Genomic DNA, 25100 nt, shown 5'->3' on the forward strand with positions numbered 1-25100 from the left:
CAATATAGTGCAGATGCTGTGTGGACAACTACATATCTGGGTATTTTTCATAGAAAAATCTAGGGCTATATTGCCCTGCACCTCTTCTCAACAGTAAGAGGGTAGGAAGGGTGAGGAGGGTAGAGTTGGGAAGTGAGGCAGCTGCCACTGATAGTGAATTCTCAGAAAAAAAAGCTAAGATAGTTTGAAAAGTTATTTCCTATATATCATCCTGTTTCTCCTGGAAACTTTCAGTGAAATGCTTCAGTAACTGTCAGTACATTTTCTGTTGGAGCTGTTATTTGTGAGGATAAGCCAGATGCTAATACTACCCTCTTAAAGGACATGGTACCACAGAAGGCATGACTCCAAGGAGACTATCACACCTTGGCACTTCATAAAGAAGGGTGTTAATAGCATGATCTGTCAACAGAAAGAAAAGTTAACATACAAAGTAGTTGTGGAGGTCCACAGAGGCTCCCTAGTGAAACCTTACTCAGGGTCAGAGAATCTGGGCTTGCTTTACCCAGCAGGGCTGTATAATGGGATGATTTGATCACAGGTGTGGTTACCAGGTATTTTGAAGGGTCTACACTTGGCTGTACTTTGTGCTTTGATCTGGCAAGGGGGAGGTCTTTTGCCTCGCCCCTTGGCATTGTATAAACAGCCCTTTGGAATAAACCTCGAGGCAGCTGGGTATTGACTAGGACCCTCCCTAATCTATCCTGTGTCTCTGTCTTTCTTATCACCTCCTTCTATCTAATACTTCCTCATTCCTTTCTCCTCTACCCAAGAACCCTTCAACAAACTCCCACATATGGCATCAGAACATGGAATTTGGGTACAGAGGATAAAAGAGAAGGAACACCACAAGTTAAGTGGGCATGCTCAAAATTATTTGGAGTGTGGTGATATTCTTTTCTTCAGGAGTAAAATTGTAAATAAAGAACAGGGTAATAGAAATAAGGCTGCAGCAAGTTCATCTATCTATCTATCTATCTATCTATCTATCTATCTATATCTATCTATCTATCTACTAAGTTAGGTCTAAAGTTGTATATAAGTAAGTCATAAAAGTTTTGGTGACACTTGAGAAATGTAGGCTTAGGCAGAAAATTAAAGTAATTTAATGTAGAATAGATTTTTCCCCAGTGTGGGACCTGGGATGCAGAAAGCAGTGTCCAGGACCAAGCAGCTATTGCAGACTTGGTGGTCAGAGAGTGGCTTCAGAAGCCCCCACCACAAGCAGGAGCTGCTCTCATTCCCCACCACAAGAAGCAGCAGCGAGAGCAGCAGCTTCCCCACCCAGGCATCGGTGGTTGAGACTCGAGGAGCATCATCTAGTCACAGGCAGCTGATGCTGAAAGAGCCAGTGAGAGCAGCGATGATCTGTGAGTTTTCTGTCATTGCAGAGCTGCAGAGAGGTGAATGTAGTGAACCAGAGTGTTTGTGAGAATGTGGCTGGAGGTTATGCTCTGTAGCCTTGACGAGCTGGAGGAGAGAAGGGGTACAAGTGGTGGCAGAGGATTTGGACCCCAGTGGCTGGTGCAGGTTGGTCACCCAGAACCAGAGTCCCTGGTGGCCAGAGCCGAGTGAGGGATGCCCTGGGAGAGCATGGGTGGAGAGTCAGGCTGGCAGGTGGAGGGCAAGTGTATAGGTGCCTTGGCCGCTGCATGAGACACAAAGCCTCCAGAGAAAGATGCCCACGGAGCATATACCAGGAGGGCCAGGGAACAGGTGCCTCTAAGTTTAATGCCTTCAGGGGACACCAGGGTTCCTGTGGAGGCAGAGCAGCATCCCCCCATGGCAGAACCACAGAGGAGGTAGTGCTGTGGATCCAAGGGAAACTGCTAACTGAGAGAATTCCCGGGTGAGACATGCTGGAACTCAGGCCAGCTTGAACTCCCAGCACCAGGGTGTGGCTGCAGCTGTGGAGCTGCCCTGAGGGTGGATTCAGCTGTGCAAGTAAGGCAGTGCACAGAGAATGCAAGGCCACCTGCAGAGCAGGTAACAAAGCTGGGATGCAGCAGTACGACTAGACACAGCTGGGTTTCCTCCAGAACCTGGGGTGCTTCAGGGTGCTGAATGAGAGCCAGCTCATAGCAGTGGGGAAGCACCTTGGACCCTTGTGACATGTGGCGATTGAGAGCCTCGGGCCTCAGGACACTGGAGTCCTGAGTGGACAGGCTGGAAACAGGAGGTACAGATGAACCAGGACTGTAAAAAAGCTAAAATGAAATGGAGTCAACAGCTAAACCCACACAGCTTCTGTTTGCTGGTGGTGAACAAAATGCATGTCTCCTTTAAGAGACATCTTTCTGATTCATGCTGGCTGTATGGAGAGCTTTCAAGGAGGTCTACCCCAGCCAGCTAGCAGCTTTCACACTGGAGCAGATTGCCTAGGGGAAGGCTAGAGTCACAAATGCAAAGTGCCTCTGTAACTGAAAGTGAAATTTCAGAGACTCTTGTTTGAACTGGGTTGTTGCATGCAAGGGAACTGCTACAAGTTTTAGTAATGAGGCTTTTTATATTTGGAGCTTTTTGCTTCATATTCATTATGACTTGGACAGCTGTACAAAGAATTCATGGCAGCTGGTGAGCCAAGTACTGATCTTGAGCTTTCAGTGGAACTTTAAGACAGGTATAAGAACTGACTTTTCGAACTTGTAAGACTTCAGAAATGGGATGAACAGGAGTGGTTCAATTGCAATGGGACAATTTCGATTTCACCTATGTATATATGCTTTGTTATCTGTGGTAACTCACAAACTGTTTATGTAAAAATGGAACTGTTTGTATAGAAATAGATAAGTTTGTTTTTTTCTACCCAGGCTTAAGATGAAGCTTAAAAACTTATAAAGTAAGGGAGAGATACTATATTTCTCAGTCTATTTAATTAAAAAAAGGTACTGATGAGTAGGAGTTGGGATAAAGCTTTTGCTGCTGGACTGGAGCAACTCAAATGCTAAAACATTTTCTTGTTCTTTGTATGGATAATGTTAGCCTGTGTTAATGTACCCTATGTTTTGTTAACAAGACATGCAAAAAGTTCTATTAACAAATTGATTTTGGATGTTTGTTGAAGTTTATGAAGGGTAAGTAGTTCTATTAAGAATTTGCTTTTGGATGTAAGTTTGTGAGAAATGTATTTGTGAATGGTAATATTCTCACTAGAATTATGATGTTAACCTGTTAATGTTAATGGTGATGCTAAGGAGTCCTCAGATTTGATGCGGTTGCATCAGGAGTTTACTGATTTATTTGATGTGGTTGCATCAGGAGTTTATTGATTTTTTTTTAAAAAGGCTTAATGCAGCTAAAACTGCTATAGACAGCTTAGACCCATTTTAAAAGGCCATTCCATCTTGATCATTGTCTACTGCTTTACTAGGAGGTATAGCAGCCATAAGGAGCAGGTGTGTTGCTCTGATTGTTCCAGCTACTTGCATGCTTTTAGTGGAAAGCTGATTCAGAGTTGCATAGAGTCAGCACCCACACTTGAGATTTATATTATTAAGAAGGGGGAATTGTGGAGGCCACAGACCTTACTCAAGGTCAGAAAGTCTGAGCTTGCTTTACCCAGTAGGGCTGCATAATGGGATAATTTGGCTATGGTCATGGTTACCAGGTGCTTTGAAGAGTCTACACTTGGCTATATGTTATGCTTTCTTTGATCTTGCAATGGGGAGGTCTTTTGCCTCTCCCCTTGGCATTGTATAAAAGTCCCTTTGGAATAAACCTCAATGTGACTGGGTATTGATCCAGGGCCCTCCTGAAGCTATCCTGTGTCTCTGTCTTTCTTATGGTCTCCATCTATCTTTCTATATAATACTTCCTAATTCCTCTCTCTTTCCCCCAAGAACCATTTGACAGGTTGGAGCCAGACTCCCACAAGCACTGAATTTCAATTTGGGAATGTAGCATGCATGAGAATGCTGGGTTTAAATGATTCTCAGTACCATATAAACCCCAAGCATGGTGGAATACACCTGTATCCCTAGAAGGAAGATCAGAAGTTCAAGGTCTTGCTCTTCCATATAGCATGTTCCAGAATGTCCTGGTGAAATATTTGCAGTGTAAGCATGAAGACCTAAGTTTGGATCTCCACTATCAACATAAAAAGTAAGACAGTGTGGTGGTATTGTGTTCCCCAAAATATTGTGCACCCTAATAAACTTATCTGGGGTCAGAGACAGAACATCCACTAGATACAAAGGCTAGAAAATGGTGGCACACACACCTTTAATCCTAGCCTTCTGGAGGCAGAAATCCATGTGTTCAAGGATACAGCCAAGCATGGTGACTCATGCCTTTAATCCCAGAAAGTGAGCCTCTAATCCCAGGGAGTAGTGGTAGAAAGCAGAAAGGTATATAAGGTGTGAGGACCAGAAACTAGAGGCATTTGGTTGGTTAAGCTTTTAGCTGGTTAAGCTTCAGGCTTTTGAGCAGCAGTTCAGCTGAGAGCCATTGGGATGAGGACACAGAAGCTTCCAGTCTGAGGAAACAGAATCAGCTGAGGAATTGGCAAGGTGAGGTGGCTGTGGCTTGTTCTGTTTCTCTGATCTTCCAGAGTTCACCCCAATAACTAGCATCAGGTTTGATTTTATTAATAAGAACTTTTAAGATTCCTGCTACAAGACAGTGCAGCACAGACTTGTAATTCCAGCATTGGGGATGCAGAGACAGGAGGATTCCTAGGGCTTCCTAGCTAGCCAGTTTGTCTGATTTGGTGAGGTTCAGGTTTAATGAAAGACAGCTTCAAACAACAAGGTAGAGACCATGACTAGGTTGACTCTTTCTCTGAGATATTGGGATGGTTCAACATCAGCAAATCAATAAATGTAATTATCTACATAAATGGACTTAAAGACATCATCTCAATTGATGCAGAAAAAGCCTTTGACAAAATCCAACATTCCTCCATGATAAAAATCCTAGAGAATGTAAGTCTAAAGGAAAAGTACTTCAACATAATAAAAGGCATTATATGAGAAACCCACAGCCAACATAATCCTAAGTGGAGAAAATCTTGAAGCAATCCCACTGAAGCCAGGAATGGGACAGGACTGCCCACTAGACACACTCCTTTTCAGTATCATGCTCAAATTACTAGCTGAAGAAATAAGGCAAGAAAAGAAATTAAAAGGATACAAATAGGGAAAGAAGTCAAACTATCCCTATTTACAGGTAACATGATGCTGTACACTAGTGATTCCAAAAATTCTGTCAGAAAACTTCTAGAAATAATGACCAAATTCAGTAATGTGGTGGGATACAGAATCAACTTGTACAAATCAATAGCTCTCCTATACAACACTAATAAACATACAGAAAAGGAGATCATGGACACACTCCTATTCACAATAGCCTCAAAGAAAATAAAAAATATCTAGGAATAAGCCTAACCAAGAAAATGAAGGACTTCTGCAGATGTACCCAACCATCTTATTAAATAAGAAACACAGAGCCAATTCAGAGAAGAAAGCCAAGAGGTCAGAACTAAGAGCCTTACCCTTCCTGCTTCAGCCAAGGGAGCTCTTCGAAGAGGGGGCTACTTCCTGTGTGTATGTCTTTATATAGTCTAGCTGTTCTGCCTTCTCATTGGTTGTAAACCCAAACACATGACTGCCTCATCACTGCCTGTATGTACAGCCCTCCAGGTCCTCTGTGTTATTGAGATTAAAGGCGTGCGCCACCGCCGCCACACCACACACTTGCTATGGCTCTAATAGCTCTGACCCACAGGCAACTTTATTTATTAACATACAATTAAAATCACATTTCAGTACAAGTAAAATACCACCACAGACTTCTAGAATGAAAACTTTAAATCTCTGAAGAAAGAGATAAAGATACTAGAAAAATGGAAAGGCCTTCATGCTCAAGGATTGACAGAATTAATATTGTGAAAGGGATCATTTTATCAAAAGCTATTTATAGATTCAATGCAATCCCATTCAAAATTCCCCTCTCAGTCTTCACAGAAATAGAAAAAAAAACTATCCTAAAATTCTACTAAAGACCCCAGATAGTCAAAACAGTCCTGAGCAAAAATGACAATGCTGAAGGGATTTTTATTCCAGATGTTAAGATATATTACATAGTCATTGTAATAAAAACAATGTGGTACTGGCATAAAAACAGACACGTAGACCCATGGAACAAAATTGAAGACCCAAACATGAGTATTTGTAACATTTAATATTTGACAAAGATGCCAAAACATAAGCTAGAGAAATGAAAGCATCTTCAACAAACGGTGTTGTGATGTCCACATGCAGAAGAATGAAATTAGACCTGTATCTATCATCTTGCATAAAAACTAACTCCAAATGTGTAAAAGACCTAAATGTGAAACCTCAAACACTGAAATTGATAGAAGAAAACATAGACAGCACCATATATGACATAGGTGCAGGAAAGGACTTTCTGAACAGAACTCCATTTGCCTAAGAATTAAGGCCAACAATTGACAAGTGGACTTCACAAAACTGAAAAGCTTCTGCACAGATAAAGAAACAATCAACTGAGTGAAGAGGAGGCCTACAGAATGGAAGAGAATCTTTGCTAGCTATACATCTGACAGAGGATTAATATCCAGAATATATAAAGAACTCAAAAAATGAAAGGTTAAAAAAATGGCCCATTTGAAAAATGGGCCTGGGACCTGAACATAGAGTTCTCAAAAAAGAAAGAAAAAATAATGGCTAAAAAAATCTCAAAAAATGTTCATTAACTCCAGCAGTTAGGGAAATGTAAATCAAAACAACTTTGAGATTTTATCTTACTGGAGTCAGAATGGCAAAAATCAATAAAACAAATAACAGCAAATATTGTATGCATGTAGGGAAAAGGGAACCCTCATTCACTCTTAGTGGGATTGCAAAGTGGTGTAGCCATTATGGATATCAGTATGGAGAATTCTCAAAATGCTACGAATAAATCTACAATAGGGCTCAGTCATACCATTCCTTACAGTGATTCTCAACCTGTGGTAATGACTGCTTTGGGGCTGAATGACATTTTCATAGGGGTCACCTAAGGCCATCTTGCATATCAGATGTTTACATTATAGCAAAATTACAATTATGAAACAGCAATGAAGACAACTTTATGGTTGTGAGTCACCACAAAATGAGGAACTGTATTAAAAGGTTGCAACATTAGGAAGTATGAGAACCACTGCCTTAGAATATTCCTAAAGGACTTGACATCCCACTCCACAGATACTCGCTCAACAACTCTTATAAATGAAAGTATTTAATTGGGGGCTTGATTACAGTTTCAGGAGCTTAGTCCATTATCATGACAGGGAGCATGGGAGCAGGCAGGTGTGGTACTGAAGAAGTAGTTGAGAGCTACATCCTGATCCAGAGAGAGAGAGAGAGAGAGGGAGACAGACAGACAGACAGACAGACAGACAGACACACTGGGTGTGGTGATATTTTATTTGTGATCTAACAAATAAAGCTTTCTTGGGGATCAGAGGAAAAAGCCAGCCACTATATTAAACATAGAGGTCAGGCAGTGGTAGCACATACCTTTAATCCTAGCATTCAGGAGGCAGAGATTCATCTGGATCTCTGTGAGTTCAAGGCCATGCTGGGAACAGAGCCAGGCATGGTGGCACACACTTTAATTTCAGCACTAGTTAACCATAGAGGTCTGGAGGTCTGTACAGACAGACAGGAAGTGATAGAGCTGGGCAGAAAGAGGAAGTGATGTAGATGGGCAGAGAGAGGAAGTAAGATGGCAGAGTACAGAAAAGCATGTAGGCGTGAGTATGCAGGAAGTAGCTCTCTCTTGGGCTGAGGATTTCCTAGTGGTAAGAATTTGTGGCTGGCTTGTTCTATCCCTCGATCTTTCAGCTTTTACCCCAATATCTGGCTCCAGGTTTTTTATTAATAAGACCATTTAGCAATTTGTGTTACAACTGGGCCTGGGCCTGATTTGGGCTTTTAAAACCTCAAAGCTCATCCCCAGACTTCCTCCAAGAAGGCCACACTTCCTAATCCTCAAATAGTTCCACTCCCTGGTGATTAAGCATTCAAATATATGAGCCTATGAAGCCCCATTCTTATTCAAACTACCTCAATGTACTCAACATGCAGGAGAGCACATACTTGTAATCACAGGCCTGGGGAGGCAGAGAGTGGAGAATCCTCATTTAACCAAGGTTTTCAGAGAATTTTGGCCATAGCTGTGACTCAATTCTACCACTTTGGAGTCCAAATCCAATGTCTTGGCCAGCCAACTGACATGATGCACTAGGTGGGAGGCAGGTTAGAAGGTATGGCATGTTTAAATTCAGGCCTGAGAATAGAAAACAACCTTTCTCACAAGGAGGCAGAAACATGGTATAAGGATGGAGCAGGTATATTGGTTCATTTAATAAAATATTTATTTCTATTATTTTAAATTATATGTATGTGTGTGGTCTTTGTGTGAGTTTGTACAAGCAGATACAGATGCCCAAAGAGGTTATAGGTGTCTCCCTTCAGCTATAATTACAGGTGGTTGTGGACCATCAAATACGAGTGTTGGGAACTGATCTCAGGTTCTCTGCAAGAACAATATGTGCTCTTAACCACTGAACCATTTCTTCAGCACCACATTGGTTCACTTGTGACTTGGCCTTATGCCTGGTATTAGATGAATGTTCCCATTCACCTCCAGATCCCTGGTGATGGAAGAGAAGGATGCAAGCTAGCTTTTCCCAGTCAGTGCAGAGGTGCAAATGTTTAGATAGGTGCAAGTGGTCTTCCTGTAAAGTTAGATGCTAACCTGGAATGTGTGTAGCAGCACTGAGAAATGGAGTGAAAGCTTTCCATGTGTAATATAGTCTTCCCATCCTGACCATGGCTGAATGGGTCCTAGCCATCCTGGAGTGAAATCAGAGCTGGAAAGCAAGAAGGTATGGACATGTCTGAGTGGAAATGAAAAGGGTATGTTCTTCTAGAAAACTGAGCTTGGCAGGGAAATTGGCTTTCCTGCTCCAGAAACATTCACAGACTCCTAGGTGATGTTTTTTGGAATGGGCCAACAGCACTGTGGGGCAGAAAAATGCATGAAGTTGGGAGTCTGGAAAGCTACACTCAGATCCTGGCTTGGCTCCCAGCTCAGAACATGGCCTTGGGCATGACCCAGCATCTTCGTAGGCCTTCCATGTCTTCTGGTGGGGAGTGTCAGAGCCCCTCACTCTGGGCCCACCAACAGGAAGAGATCAGCTGTGCCTTGCATACAAAGGTTTTGCTTGTTTGTGCACTGGCTGCCAATGTGCTTTGCAGCTCTCTTCCAGAATGTGGTCAGCAGACATGAAGAGAAGCCCCAGGCCTTCCTGTCTGGAAGAGATTTGGAGAAAAAGTTGCCTGGTTGGTGCTAGCCCAACAACACTGAAATACCACTGAAGTAGCAGAACAATACAAAAATGTTGGGGTCTTCAGGTGGTGGGGCAGAAGCCAAAATCAGAGAAACCATGGTAGTGAGAGACTTCTGGGTCTTGGTTACCCTAGCATCGTGCTTAATCCTCAGAAATTAATGTGTTGCTTTCCAATGTTCTGCCTTAATTTGAGGGTAGAGGCTATTGTAATCAGTTGCTCCCTCTGCACTGCAGAGCTATAGTCGCAAACCTAGCTGGAGGTAGGGCCTCAGGGAGGATTCTGACAGATCCACAACCTATCATTTGTTTCATGGTTAGAGTGATTTTACTTGATGTTTTTAAAATTTAAAATATTTATTTGATATCTTCACTCTCCATTTCTTTTTCCCTCTTCTTGTTCCTTTCTTCCTCTTTGACTTACAAGTTTCATTGTGTTGTCGAGGCTAAGATGGGAGCTCTTTCTTCAAGGACTAGACACTGGGATCTTACTTTGATTTTGAAATGACATAAATTTTATAGATTTGATGAATATATTTAATGACTTCATTCATGTGGTCATTATATAATAATCCAAATGAGATATTAATATTATCTACTCAAATATTAGTCATTTATCTTCTCATGCAGTTCAGGTTGGCCTCAAACTCACTATATAGATGAAGATGATCTTGAAATCCTGATTCTTCTTCCTTCATCTCCATTGTACTAGGATCATAAGCATACGCTACCACACTCAGGTTAACGTGATGCTGGGGATTAAACTCAGGGATTCATTAATGCCAGGCAATCGCTATACTAACTGAGCTACAGCTCTAGCCAGTTATTACTTTTTTATGATCTAAACTTTCCAACCCTTTTCTTGTGGGTGTTAGCTATAGTCTCCCTGCTAGTCAAGGTGACTACAAATCTTTCTTTCAAACTATACACCCTAGTGTCCAGTGAGCAGCCTTTCCCTATTCCTTCTTACATGCCCCAGCTTTTAGCTACTCTTGGCTTTCATGGAATCTACGTGTAGCATTTGTATCTTTTACATAAAAGAGCTTCCTCCAGATCCACCTAAGTCATGGAAAATTATAGCAGTTCATTTTGGTGTTACAGATGATATGATCAAACTTTGGGCTGGAAACATGATAAAGGTATCCTCTGCCATTGAGATATATTCCCTATCCCTCCTTTAAAATTGAATGGAATTCCATTGCATATATATGCATTCACTGTGATCATTCATCCATTGATATGTACTTAAAGAAAAAATTATTATAAATAATTAATACTGATAAGCATGAGGAATAAGGGACCCTTGCATACTATTCATCAAGATATATATTCAAGCTACATTACTCTATGCTTATAAACCTCACATGGATACCCATCAAAGGAAGAACCAAATTTATACTTCTCATCCTCATTCAAAGGCAACCAGGGATCTGGGCCTATTCACTATATCAACCTGATATGGTACCATCTTCCTGTTATTCTCTATATGCTACCCTGTGGGGTTTCATTCCTTCTTTTACTTCAACTGACCAGACTTAGTCCATTTGTAGGGCCAGGTCACTTGGTTTCCACTAGATAACTGGTTTGTCCTCTGTTAATTTGTCTCCTTTCCAATGTCATTTCTTTAGAGAGGCATTCTATGAATCATCAAAAGTTAAGACAAAGATATAGCACATGGCCCTAAGATTTTGTCTTTACTATAGCACTCATAATTCTTTTTGTCTGTAGGTGTTTGTGTGAGTGTACATGTATGCACTTACATGTGTGGGGGCTGACATTGGGTATCATCTTCAATCTCTCTCCACCTTATTTTTAGGGTCTGTCACTTGACCTGAAATTTATTATTTGGCTAGTGATCTCCCCTCAACAACTAATTGGGGTTAAACATGCATACCATTGTGCTTTGTTTATTATATGGGTGGTGTGGAATTATTGGTAAGGCCTCTTGCTTATGTGGGGAAATACTTTGCCAATGAAGCCATCTCTGTAGTCCCACTTTTTATTCTTTGAATAATCTGTCTGTCTGTATTTACTTGTTTAATTATTGTCCATCTCTTCTACTTTGCTGTGAGATCCATGGGTCTAGGTCATTGTTGCTTTGCCTCTGATATCTTCAGTATATAACACTAATCAGGCACTCAGGAGATGTAAAAGAATAGAGGAAGTTGAATGTTGGGTAGACCATATCTAGAAAAAAGACAATGGTGAGGAAAGCAACTCTGTCCAATTTCCAGAGATCTATTAGATGTTGTACTGTGATCGCAATGTATGATAATATGCACCTATTTATGTCAACCTCCTTAATAACTGCTAAATCTCATGAACTCAAGATCATTTTTGTATCACTCCCTGATGTTTTCATTGTATTCCATTTGCCTGACACATAAAAGGTCCTCAACAATATTTTTCAGTTGAATAAATGTAGCTGGAGTTATCTCCAGTCCTGCCTTGGCCCGCAGCCACTCAGACCCAAATAAATACACAGATGCCTATATTATTTAAACTGTTTGGCCTAATGGCTCAGGCTTCTTGCTATCTAGTTCTTATATTTTACATTAATCCATTTCTATTAATCTATAAGTTGCCACATGGCTCATGGCTTACTGCTACTTTACATCTTACTTGTCATGGCAGCGGCTGGCAGTGTCTCCTGATTGAAGTGTCAGCCTTCCACTTCCCAGCATTCTCCTCTCTCCTGTCCCACCTATACCATACTTTTTACCTGCCTACTGGCCAATCAGCATTTTATTTAACAATCAATCAGAGCAACACATTCACGGCATACAGAGCCATCTCCACAGCAAATAAATACTGAATCTGTCTTCTTTAATCCACATAGCATAGACAAAATGAAATCCAACACATTCGTATTTCTAAAGAGGCAGAAAAGTGTAGTCTAGGGAGACCCATCAATTGTCACACCCACACTAGGCCACAATGCAAGTCTTAGTGGGAAGACTATTTTCCTGTAAATGAGTCAAAAGTTGGTCCAACAAAGATGTTTTGCAAAGTTGAGCAACTAAGAAAACTGAAAGCTAATCCATTACTTCTTGAATAAGAGGGGATCTTTTTATAGAGACAAAGGTTATACTAAATGATACATCACATCATTAGTGAGGACTCAATTAGCTTAGACAAGATACAGGAACAGAACAACTGTCTCTAGTCCTGGAAAATATCTGTTCCTACTAGTAGAGACCCAGGGTTTTTCTTCATCTTTGCAACATTTTTGTGCCTAGTACAGAGTAGTGTGTATGGTGAGAATTGTAAATTGTGCCATCCTCTTTGATGGGTCATGATCAAATGGGAGAAGACAGAACAATTGCCAATGCACTGACATCCTTAGGTTCCCTCTCTCTCTCTCTCTCTCTCTCTCTCTCTCTCTCTCTCTCTCGTGTGTGTGTGAGTGTGTGTGTGTGTGTGTGTGTGTGTGTGTGTGTGTGTGTTCTTGATTTTTTAGTGTAAAGTGGGGCTGACCTTCTGTGCTGGAAAGATGGCTATGATAATGTAGCTGGCCCTTTGGAAGTTCTAGTTCATAGAGGCAGCCCTAGCACTGAACCCACAATGGTTGAAAAGTAAAGTCACAGGTATGTGCATGTATTACCATTCCAATTTAGGGTGAGTAACCTAGCCAACTAGTCTCTAAACTAATTAGAATAGATTTGTGCCAGGAAGCCAGAGGTATTTATTCTTAGTCTTTGGATTGTTGATCAGAAATCAAGGTTAAGTTAGAAAAACTTGGTTTAGGAGGCACTGTTTGATTGAAGATCTGGCCTATGAGGGAGAAAGAAGCAAAGCTTGATTCATACCTACAGCTTGAGCTGTAAAGTACTACCCAACTGAACCAGAGTTTCTCAAAGACCAAGACTGCAAGGAATTGAAAAACTGATTTTTTATTAGCTGGAGTGAGTTCAGGGCTGACTTTGGCAAAATTATCTCTATAATGTGGTATACTATTTATATAGTCCATATTAAAAGTTAACATAAGGAAAATTTCTAAAATACCCAAATTTGCAGACCCAATTCATTCATTACAAGCACACAGCCAGTTCACAGCCATACCTATGAAGAAATGCAGAACCAGTCACTAATTAGTGGCACTGAATTGGGGAGAAGTATCAAATATTGCAGTGTCTGATAAACAAATTTAGGTCTAGTGTTTGGCAAGACTTTATTCCACTGCTTTACCCTTCTCTTTGTTAGATCATCAACATCCTTTGGATTTTCATCTCCTCCTACTGATTGTACGTACTTATATTATCCTTTCATTAATTAACATTTAAAAATTAATCTATAAAATGGAGAAACCCACAGAGAGATGACTAGAGCTCATGGAAGCTCACAGACCCTAGACCGACAGACAGCAAGGGAGCCTACGTGGAACTGATCTAGGCTCTCAGCATGTGGTGACAGTTGTATAACTTGGTCTGTTTGTGGGGCCCCTAGCAGTGGGACCAGGATCTGTCCCTAGCACATGAGGTGGCTTTTTGGAACTTATTCCCTATGATGGGATGCCTCACTCAGCCTTGATGCAGGGTATAGGAGCTTGGTCCTGCCTCAACTTGATATGCCATGCTTTATTGACTCCCATGGGAGGCCTTACCCTTTCTGAGGAATGGATAGGGGTGTAGAAAGGAAGTGGGGGGAGGTAATGAGAGTAGAGGAAGGAGGGGAAACTGTGGTTTGCATGTAATATATATATAAAGTAATCTACCTTCTTCCCATATCTGCAAAAATGAAGTTGTCACCATCACTGTCTTGCTCTCATGACAGTTCTTATACAAATTAGAAGTGATCAATTCTAGCAGTTTCTTTAATCTTTATCCATTTTGGTTTCTTGGATACCAGGTGACTGGAATAGACTTTCTCTTCTCTTGCAATCTCCCTCCTGTATTAATTCTTTTTTCCTCACTTCTCTCAGTTCTTGTCTCTTCAGCGTAGCCAGAGCAATAAGATAACTGAAAAAAGATCAAGGGGATTAAAAACAGGACATGAAGAAGTCAAAGTATCTTTATTTTTAGGTATGATTTTTATAGATAAAAGACCCTAAAATTCCACTAAGAAACTTGTATGGTTGATTAACGTTTTCAGCAAAGTAGCAGGATACAAAATTTATAAACAAAAACCAGCAGCATTCCTATATACAACTGACAGACTGAGAAAAAATGAGGGAAACAGTACCTTTTGCAGTAGCCTCAAGAAAAATCTATCCTGGGGTAGCTCTAACCAAGTAAGTGAAACACTTGTATAACAAAAGCTTTAAGACATTGAATAAAGAAATTGAAGAAGATAGCAGAGGATGGAAATATCTCCCATGCTTATGGATTGGTAGGATTAATATAGTATAAATGGCCATTCTACCAAAAGCAATCTACAGATTAAATGCAATCCCCATCAAAATTCCAACAAAATTCCTCACAAAAATTGAAAGGAACAGTTTCAGCTTCCTCTGGAAACACAAAAATTCAGGGTAGCTGAAACAATCCTGAATGATAAAAGAACCATTGGAAGTACCACCACCTTTAATCTCAAGTTGTACTACAGAGCTACAGTAATAAAAAACGGCATGGTATTAGCATAAAAACCGAGACATTGATCAACAGAATTAAATTGAAGACCCAGACAGGCCAAGACATAAGTCCATACACATATGGACACCATATCTTCTTCCTCTTCTCCTTCTCCTTCTCCTTCTCCTTCTCCTTCTTTTACAAAGAACCCAAAAATATACAGCAGAGGAAGAAAAAAACAGCATCTTCAACCAATGACACTGGTCAAACTGGATGCATGTAGAAGAATGAAAAGAGAAACAAATCTACCACCCTGCAGAAAACTCAACTTCAAATGGATCAAGGAGCTCAAAATGAGATCACAGATCCCTTGAATCTGCTAGAAGAGAAAGTAGGGAATAAGTTTGAACTCACTGGCACAGGGGAAGACTTTCTGAACAGGACACAGCACAGGAATTAAGACCAAAACTTAATAAATGGGACCTCATGAAAATTAAAAGCTTTTGTATAGCAAAGGGCACTATCATTTGGACAATGTGACAAGATACTGAGTGGGAAAAGGGTCTTTACCAACTACACATCTTATAGAGAACTAATATCTAAAATATATAAAGAATTATATATCAAGTACACAAATAGCCCAATTAAAAACTGTAGTACAGATCTAAACAGATAATTCTGAAAAGATGAAACAAATGGCTGAGAAGCACTTAAAAGTGTTCAACATCATTAATTATCAGGGAAATACAAATCAAGACTACTTTGAAATTTCACATTACAACATTCAGAATGGCTAAGATCAGAATAAAAGAAAAGAAACAGAAAACAACTGATAGCACATACTGGCAAGGATGTAGGGAAAGGAGAACAGTTATTGATACCTGGTGGGAGCACAAACCTGTACAGTCACTACAGAAACCAGTGTGGAGGTTCTTCAGGAACTTAGGAATTGATAGATCTCAAGATCCAGCTATACCACTCTTGGGCATATACCAAAAGGACTCTAAACCCTACTACAAAGATTTTTGCTGAGCCATGCCTCTCTATTCCTAATAGCCAGAATTCAGATACAGCCTAGATATACATCAAGTGATGAATGGATAATGAAAATCTGGTACATTTACACAATGAAATATTATTCAACTGTTAAGAAAAATGAAATTGAGATGCCCTGGGCACTGAAGAGGAAGCATGTTCCTACCCAGTGCCATGACGGATAGAATGGGGGCAAAGAGTACCACTCAGGGAGAAAACATGGGCCCACTTGTTGTCTTGTGATGCCGACCAGGTGAGTACTATTATGGTGAGCAAATGTACAGTGTGGTATGGGAGAGAGAGACGGAGAAGGAGCGGAGGAGGGAGAGGGAGAAGGAGAGAGAAAGAGAGAGCCAGACAGAGAGAGAGAGAGAGAGAGAGAGAGAGAGAGAGAGAGAGAGAGAGAGAGAGAGAGAGAAGGGCTCATTTCTTATGGACAGAGGTATATCTGAGGAGATGAAAGCAGTGAGGAGCAGGCTGACGTGCGTGGCTTGATTGCCACCTAGGGCCATGGTGATGTCTGGGCCTGTGCTGCTGCCAGGATCCATATCTGGGTTCATGGCCCTGATGTAGCTACAGTCTGCTTTATTGTCTGTGGCTCCTGATACCACCAAAGACCAATAGGAGAGGGCTGTACAGTGTTGGCCCTGCCCCTCACTGGCGGCAACACTAGGGAAAAACTGGTCCTAGCCCTCACTGACTGAAGCAATCAGGAGAGAGGGTCTTACACCTCATCTGGGAGGCAAAATAGAGCTGACCCTGTTTGCAAGGGCATAGGCAAGCAGCCCTGAGTACACGAGAATGGAAAAGCAAATTGTGCCCCTCTTATCTGCCACGTGGTGATGTGAGTGAGAGAAAGATGCTCTCCTCCCCTTGCCTCTTGCCACCTGCAGCAGGTGGGGGACCTGATCCAACCCCTCAAGCTGCAGCACTTGGGAGGATGGGCCCTGTGCCTTACTTGGGCATCACAGTAGAGTTGACACTGTAGACAGGGGTGTGGATGAGCTGGCCCTGAGGATGTGAGAGGCATATAGCTGATACTGCCTCCCTTGTCTGTGGTATGGTGGTGGTGGTGAGGAAAAGATGCCCTTCCCCCCTCACCCCTACCACCCCCAGCTGGAAAGGGAGCTGAACCCCCATTTACCATTTACAACACTTGGGAAAGTGGGCCCTGTACCTCATCTGGGCAGCACAACAGAGATGACTCTGTTCTTGGGGACACAGATGAGCTGGCCCCAACAATGTGAATGTGGGAGATCTGGTCCTGCCCCTCATCTGCCATATGGAGAGATGCCCCCCCACCTTTTCAAGCCTGAGGCAGATGGGAGGGCTGGCCCAGAGGTCAAAAGAGCAAGAAAACTGCTCCTGTGCCTCACCAGCTGCAGCACTCAGGAGAGCAGGTTCTGTACCTCACCTGGGCAATGCAGTGGAGCCAATCCCATTGACAGAGGTGTGGGTAAGACAGCCCCAAAGTTGTGAGTGTGAGAGAGCTGTCCTCACTATTTGTCTGTCATGCAGCAGTATGGGTGGGCTAGAGATACCCCCTGCCTTTTCCCTCACCACCTGTGACAGACATGGGAGCTAACCCTTCCCCTTACCAGCTGTAGCACTCAGGAAAATGGGCCCTGCACCCTGCCTGGGCAGCATAGTACAGCTTACCCTGAAGGTGTAGGTATGGGAGAGCTGACCCTGAGGGTGTGAAAGCAGGAGAACTGGCCCCGCCCATTGCTCATTGCTGCAAGGGGTGAACTAACCAGGGCAATGCAGGAGAGCTCACCCTTGTGGTGAGGAGTCAGGAGAGCTGGTGGTCTGACCAACCCTGCAACTACCCTGGCCCAGAACCAGGGTTATGAGTTAGCCCATATCAATATCCACACCATCTGTGATCTGTAGGAGCACATGAAAGAGTGGGTCCTGCAGACACAAAGATGTAGGATCTCCCTGACACAGGGCAATAACAAGATATCCAAGAGGAGTTCAACTGAGGGCCTAGCATTGAGAGTGTAGCAGAAACCAGAGGCCTAGAACCAGACCAATGACTCTTTGCAATGAACACTTACAAGTAAAAATACATGGAGAAAAGGGTTTACTGTGTGACTCACTGTGTCACACTACAGCTTCCATGACAAGATTTTTCCTTCTTTTCCTCTTAAATTTTATTTATTTTTTTGGAGGAGGTTGCAAAGACAGAGGGCAGATATGAAAGGATAGGAAATGAATGGAATCCAGATGCATGATATGAAAGACACAAAGAATAAATAAAAAGAAAGTTAAAAAAGGAAAAATGAAATTATAAAATTTTCAGGTAAATGAATGGACCTGTGTAGCATGAATCTTAAAAGGTCTTATAATTAAAAAAACCTGGAGCCAGGTACTGGGGTCAGTGCTGGAAGATCAGAGAAGCAGAACAAGCCACAGCCACCTCACCTTGCCAGTTCCTCAGCTGATCCTGTTTCCTCAGACTGGAAGGCTCTGAGTCCTCATCCAAATGAATCTCAGCCGAACTGCTGCTCAAAAGCCTAAAGCTTAACCAGCCAAATGCTTCTAGTTCCTGGTCCTCACATCTTATATAGCTTTCTGCTTCCTGCCATCACTTCCTGAGATTAAAGGCGTGAGTCACCATGCCTGGCTGTTTCCAGTGTGGCTTTGAACTCAGAGAGATCCTAATGGATCTCTGCCTCTGGAATGCTAGGTTTAAAGACGTGTGTGCCACTATTTTCTGGCCTCTATGTCTATCTAGTGGCTGTTCTGCTCTCTGACCCCAGATAAATTTATTTGGTTGCACAATATATTTGGGAACACAATACCACCACAGATCTAGAAAAATATCATACTGAGTGAGGTAACCCACACCACAAAAGACAAATATCATATGTTTTCTCTTATGTGTCCATATTAGCTTTCAATTTTTCAATATGTGTGCTACAATACAAATAACCATAGAACTTAGGTACCTAGTAAGAAACTGGGTGGATTTTGTGTGTGTGTGTGTGTGTGTGTGTGTGTGTGTGTGTGTGTGTGTGTGTGTGTTTATCTCCCAAGGAAGGGGAAATAGAATATAGTAATATGGAGAGATAAAGAAATAGGAGAGGAGGATAGAAGAGAAGGGTAAAGTCAGGACCATGGGAGGGACAACTAACACTAAAAGTTATTTAAAAACAATATAGAAACCTGCTCCTGTAGAAGTTTTGTAAATTACATACTTATATGGAAAGACTCTAAATGAAGTCATCAAATTATAGGGATAAGCATGCCTCAACAAGACATATTATGTTGCCTAAGAAAACCTCCAGTGCCAGGAATGGTTACATCTTATTGAGTCATTGGACAAAAGGTTCCCACAAAACATCACAGGCAATTGCTAAGCCTATTGGTTGCTCTCTACAACCTAACGGTAATGCCCTATGGCTAAAGACACAGCTTACTTTTGACATTGAACACAGCGAATTTGATCTGGTGTCTAATTAAAAACTTCATCTCTACTGACATGGTGCTAGAAGATACTCTGCATACTACCTGAGAAGAAAGGTGAACATGAATTTCAACTAGCTACAAATCTTATGACTTATAAAAATGACCTGGTGCAATAGTGGCACAAATATTGTAGGAGTAACAAACCACTTTTGATTGGGTTTAAGTCCCACTCCATGAAATGAAACCCATACCTGACACTGTTAAAGTGGCCAAAAACCTGAGACTAGATAGGTCATAGGTCTTGAGAAAAAACCAATTGTATTATTTTGCTAAAGGAATATAGCAATAAAATGACTTTTATGTCTCCCATAGATCAGTGTCTCATTCAATCCTCATCAGAGCAGCTTTTCTTGCAGTGTGATGGGGATTAACACAGAAACCCACACTTAGACAATGTGCAGAGAGTGAGAGACTTTGGAGCACTCAGCCCTAAGTGAAATGTCTTCATCAAAACTCTCCTCTCAAGGCTCAGGTTTTTGTGTGGAAGAAGAGTAAGAAAGATTGTAAGGACTAGAGTTGGTGAATCGCTCAAAGGAAACAGTGTCTTACAAATAAAACTTTGAAAAATTGAACTCATAGAGACTGTGGCAGCATGCACAAGATCTGCACAGGTTTAAGCCAGATAGTGTTCAGCACTTGGAAGTGGAAGGTATCATCCATAACCATGAAGCTATTTGTAATTTATACCCACTGGTAAAGGGAAAATCAATTTTACCCAATGCAGTGTCACTGGATATATCAACCACATTCCAGGATGGGTCCCATATTAAGAAGTAGTTGGCCAAAACAAAGCAAACTCCATGGTTTGCCGGTTTTTTTGGGTAGACATTTTATTTGACATTGAGATTTTTTTTTGTGTTATTTGTTTTGACTTTTGTTTTTGTGGAGTTTGGGATGTTTTTAAGAGAGAAAAGGAATGGAAGAACATAAAGTTGGGTAGATTGGGAGGTGGGAAGGATCTGGGAGGAGTTGAGGGAAGAGAAAACATGACCAAAACATATTATATAAAAAATTAGTGGACTCATCAAGTTGTATTTATATATATATATGTGCAAATATATATAACAATAATGATGAAATAAAAAGGCCATTATTTTGAGGGGAATTGGATCAGGACATAGGGGTTGGAGAAAGGGAATGTAGGAGGAGTTGGAGGGAAGAAAGGGAAGAAGGATTAAAAATATTTATGAACTACTTCTGAAGCCTCCACCCCAATTTTCTTCATTTAGACTCCTCACAGACAACTCATATCACATGTGTAAACTGGTTTCCTGAACCTCTTTCAGTGTCCTGATTTCATTGAATTTTGTATTAGGCACTCTGTTAGTCAAACCAAAATTTAGGTGTCATTGTTTACTCTCACCAACTCCCATACTCTGTGATTTAAAGAATTATTCTTAAATAAAGATTTAACAGTTCACATAGCTTGCAAAACCTTGTACACTGTTTTCTGTCATATTTACCTTTATCATGCTGCAGAGCTCATAAGGCAGTTATTTCTGGTCCTTGAGCACACCACACCTCAAGGGCTTGCTGTTCCTTCCCAGAGATCTTTATCTGCTTATGTTTTCCTTCATCCTTTTAATGGCAAATAAAGTGTAATTTCCTCAAGAAGCCCTTCTCTAACTCCAAGTCCACATCACACTGTGTGCATTATAGAATGCTTATTAATTTAACAGGCTTTATACTTAGAAAAGGTTAGAGTCATGGCAAAAAGTCTAGCTGATGGTTCAGTGAGCTTCCTGTACCCCAAACTATTTCCCTTATTAAAGTCTCATATTTGTGTGAATTATTTGCTAATAATGGGTCAATAGTGATATGATATTAACTACACCCAATAGTCTATTCAGATTTCCTGTTTTCATCTACTGTCCTTTTTTTGTTTCAGGATATCATACTGTATTGATTTGCTTCAACTTCTACTAGATATGAAATAAATTATTCACACTCATTTTTTATTTTGATAACTACCACAGTTCTGAAGAGCACTGGTCATACAATTTATAGAATGTCAATCTTTGATATTTATCTGATATTTTTCTCACTTTTAGAACAGCTTTAAATCTTTTGGATGGGAAACCACAGAAGTAAAGTGATATCACATAAAGGCAATATACTACACATCTAATTTGTCATCATAATTACCAGTCAAAAGTCTGTGTCTACTTTCTTCACTATGAAATTCCTCTCTGTTTTTCCATGCTGTACTTTCTTAAGACATCACTATCTACAAGCCACGGTTAAGGAGGGGTTGGTGTGATGGATCTATATAATTTTTCTGGAATTATAAATTGCAATAAAGGAAAAGTTGCTTAGTGTTTGTCATTTATGAACTTATTTATCAAATATTTTATATCAATTTGGACTCATAACACTATAGATTATATTCTATCATTGCTTCATTTACTTTGCTGGTTGCAATATTTCAGCTTTGTCCATTGAAGTTTTTCCATGTGTTTTATTAACACTGAAATATGCTCTAATTGTTTGTCAGCTTTTTTGTTTGTTTTTAGTATCTCCTTGCTTTCTGTGGTTACAAGATACTCTAGGCTTATCTTACATATTTACTGCTGTAATTCTGTGAATAATTTCTTCAAGGAGACATGGATCTTTTCAGTGGATAATATCATCAGAAAGCAAGATCTAGATGCTACACCCACTTGTGTAAGAGTTTAATAGTTGCAATTTTACATCTATCTGTGTGATTGTTTAATAAGTGCCTTTATCAACTGTGGAGTGTTCTTATAAGGTGAGGACCTTGTGTGCTTTTGCTGCTGTTGTGTTCTTAGAGTCAAGCACAGACTCTGGTAAATAATATGTATTAAATAACTACAACTAGATGATAGAGGGTTTATGTTTCATGGAAATATTAATCCCCTAGGTTATCCAGGGTAGAAATATTAGAGTAATATAAGTTTCTTTCTTACTTGCACTCTGTAGCCATTCACCAACTCCTGGTGATTTTAATCCTGAAATGAATTTCCTAATTGCCACCCCACCAATGCATTTATTCCAGCATATGTTTCTTATTTATGGCTTGCCATAATAGCACCACAAGAAATATTTATGCTGCCAGTTCAAACTATACTGCAAATTGCTATGAAATAAATTCTCTGAAGACACTCCTGTAGCTAGAGTTTTCCTGCCTGGCCCACAGTCAGGACAAATCTCTCTCACCTGCCAGTCCCACAGCAGCTCAGACCCAGCCAAGTAAACACAGAGACGTATATTGGTTATATGTCTCTGTATGGCCGTGGCAGGCTTCTTGCTAACTTTTCTTACAGCTTAAATTAATCCATTTTCATTAATCTATACCTTGCCACATGGCTCGTGGCTTACCGGTATCTTCACATGCTATTTGTCATCTTGGCGGCTGGCAGTGTCTCTCTGACTCAGCCTTCCACTTCCCAGCTTTATTCTCCTCCTTGTCCCGCCTACACTTCCTGCCTAGCCAATGGCCAATCAGTGTTTTATTTATTGACTAATCAGCAACACATTTGTCATACAGAACATCCCACAGCACTTCCTCTTTTTTTTTCAAAAAGGAAGGTTTTAACCTTAACAAAGTAAAATTACATATAATTTGGGAATTTGGGCATAGCTTCTCTTACTACTTCCTGCTGGAGGGGGGCGCTGCATCTTATGGGGACACAAAGAAAATTTTAGGATCATGGAGCAGTCCGTGAGGCTGTATCATCTGAGCCAGTTGCCTTGAAACCATTCTGGATGTTGTATCATCTGGGCCATGGTGTCATCAGAGACCTTTCAGGGGGTCTTGGCTGGTCAAACCTGATGTATCTTAATCTGGAACAAATCCATAGCCTCTGGCTTTCTGTGGGGACAAAAGAGACTCTTTTCCAAAGCAACATATCCTTATATCCAAATTTTGAAGTCAAGGTATCTTTAAAATATATATATATATATTGGTTTAAATCAACAGCTTTTACAATCAAATGTTTTTCTGCAGTTAAAAATCCCAAAGACAACACAATCCAGATTCTCTGTGTAATATTCATCTTTATGTGGCTTATTTTTTATATTAATTTTACTGTCTCTTTAAAGACTTTATTTTTTAAAACTATGTATTTGTTTATATAACTGTATATATCACCATATATCACCATATATCACCTTTTTGTCTCTCTCTTTTTTTTTAACAAAAGAAAGCATTTAATTGGAGGCTGGCTTACTGTCTCAGAGGCTTAGCCTATCATCATGGTGGGGAGAGCTACACCCTGATCCACAGGCAGGCAGGGAAGCAGAGAAAGCAGCAGCAAGAGGTCTAAATTTGGGTGGGGTGTTTGATACTTCTTGGCTTCCACTAGATCAATTCCTGACCACTTCACTGGGAGTAGCTCAGCTCATGCAGAGCTTTGGAAATATGTGTTAGGTCCCTATAGCATTTGTGGCAATGAACAATTTCCTCTTCTTCTCCTTCTCTTCCTCCTTCTTCCTCTTCTTCTTCTCTTCCTCTCCCTCCTCCTCTCCTTCTTTCTTTGGTGTTTGTTTTTTATTTTTTATTTTTTTTATTTTTTTTCAAGGCAGGATTTCTCTATGTAAAAGCCCTGGCTGTCTAGGAACTCACTTTTAGACCAGACTGGCCTTGAACTCACAGAGATCCACTTGCCTCTGCCTCCCAATTGCTGGGATTAAAGGAGTGTACCACCATGCCTGTTGGCAATGACTTTGTTGCTGATTAGTCAATACACTCCCCTTATTAAAACCCTATTGAAGGAATGGAAAACTATGCCACATACAATTTTTTGCAATTATAAATTGCAGTATGCCTCATGAATAGGTTGATGCTATGGGATGTCAATTTGTGGGATGTCTATTAATTACCACAAGTTGATCTATAGATTCGTATTGCTAATTTAAAGATTTATAAAGTTACCATAATCATGTCATGTTTTGTGGAGATTGATAAGCTAGTTCTAAAAATCTATGTGGAAATGAAAAGGACCTACAAAAGCAAGACCGATACTGAAAAAGATGAGCATAGTTGGAGGATGAAATTTCCCTGGCTCTGAGCCTTTATCTGAAATGATATTAATCATGATGCTGTATCAGCCTGGCAGAGGTGGCATATGCCTTTAATTCCAGCACTTTGGAGGCAGAACCAGGTGGATCTCTGTGAGTTTGAGGCCAGCCTGGTCTACAGAGTGAGATCCAGGACTGGCACCAAAACTACACAGAGAAACCCTGTCTCAAAAAAAAAAAACAAAAAACAAAAAACAAACAAACAAACAAACAAAAAGATGCTGTGCTATTGGTGTTAGTACTGACCAATATATCAAACTGGCAAATAAATATTCTAGAAGTAGATCCACTTTAATGCAGTCATCTTATTTTTGACAGAGGTAACAAAATTATCTAATTAGAAAGGAAAATTATGCTCACAAACTGTCAATTGAATAACTGGCTACCCACATGAATAGATGATCTTTGACCCTACCCTCATACCTTGAACAAAACTAATCAAGTATGACTCACAGGACTAAATATAAGATTAAAACCATAAATCTTCTAAAGGAAAAAAGAGAACATTTTCACCACTCAGAGTTAAATAGATGTTTCTTAGCTAGAACACAGAGAATAGAAGCAATAAACACAATAGATATTTTTTCTTCATACAAATAAAAGACTTTCAATCATTAAAAAGATCCTGTTATGAAAATGAGTAAGTAAGCTGTATTTGGAGGCAAATGCATTTTTAAAATCGTATA

This window comes from Peromyscus eremicus, chromosome X (assembly GCF_949786415.1).
Source record: "Peromyscus eremicus chromosome X, PerEre_H2_v1, whole genome shotgun sequence".
Taxonomy (NCBI): Eukaryota; Metazoa; Chordata; class Mammalia; order Rodentia; family Cricetidae; genus Peromyscus; species Peromyscus eremicus.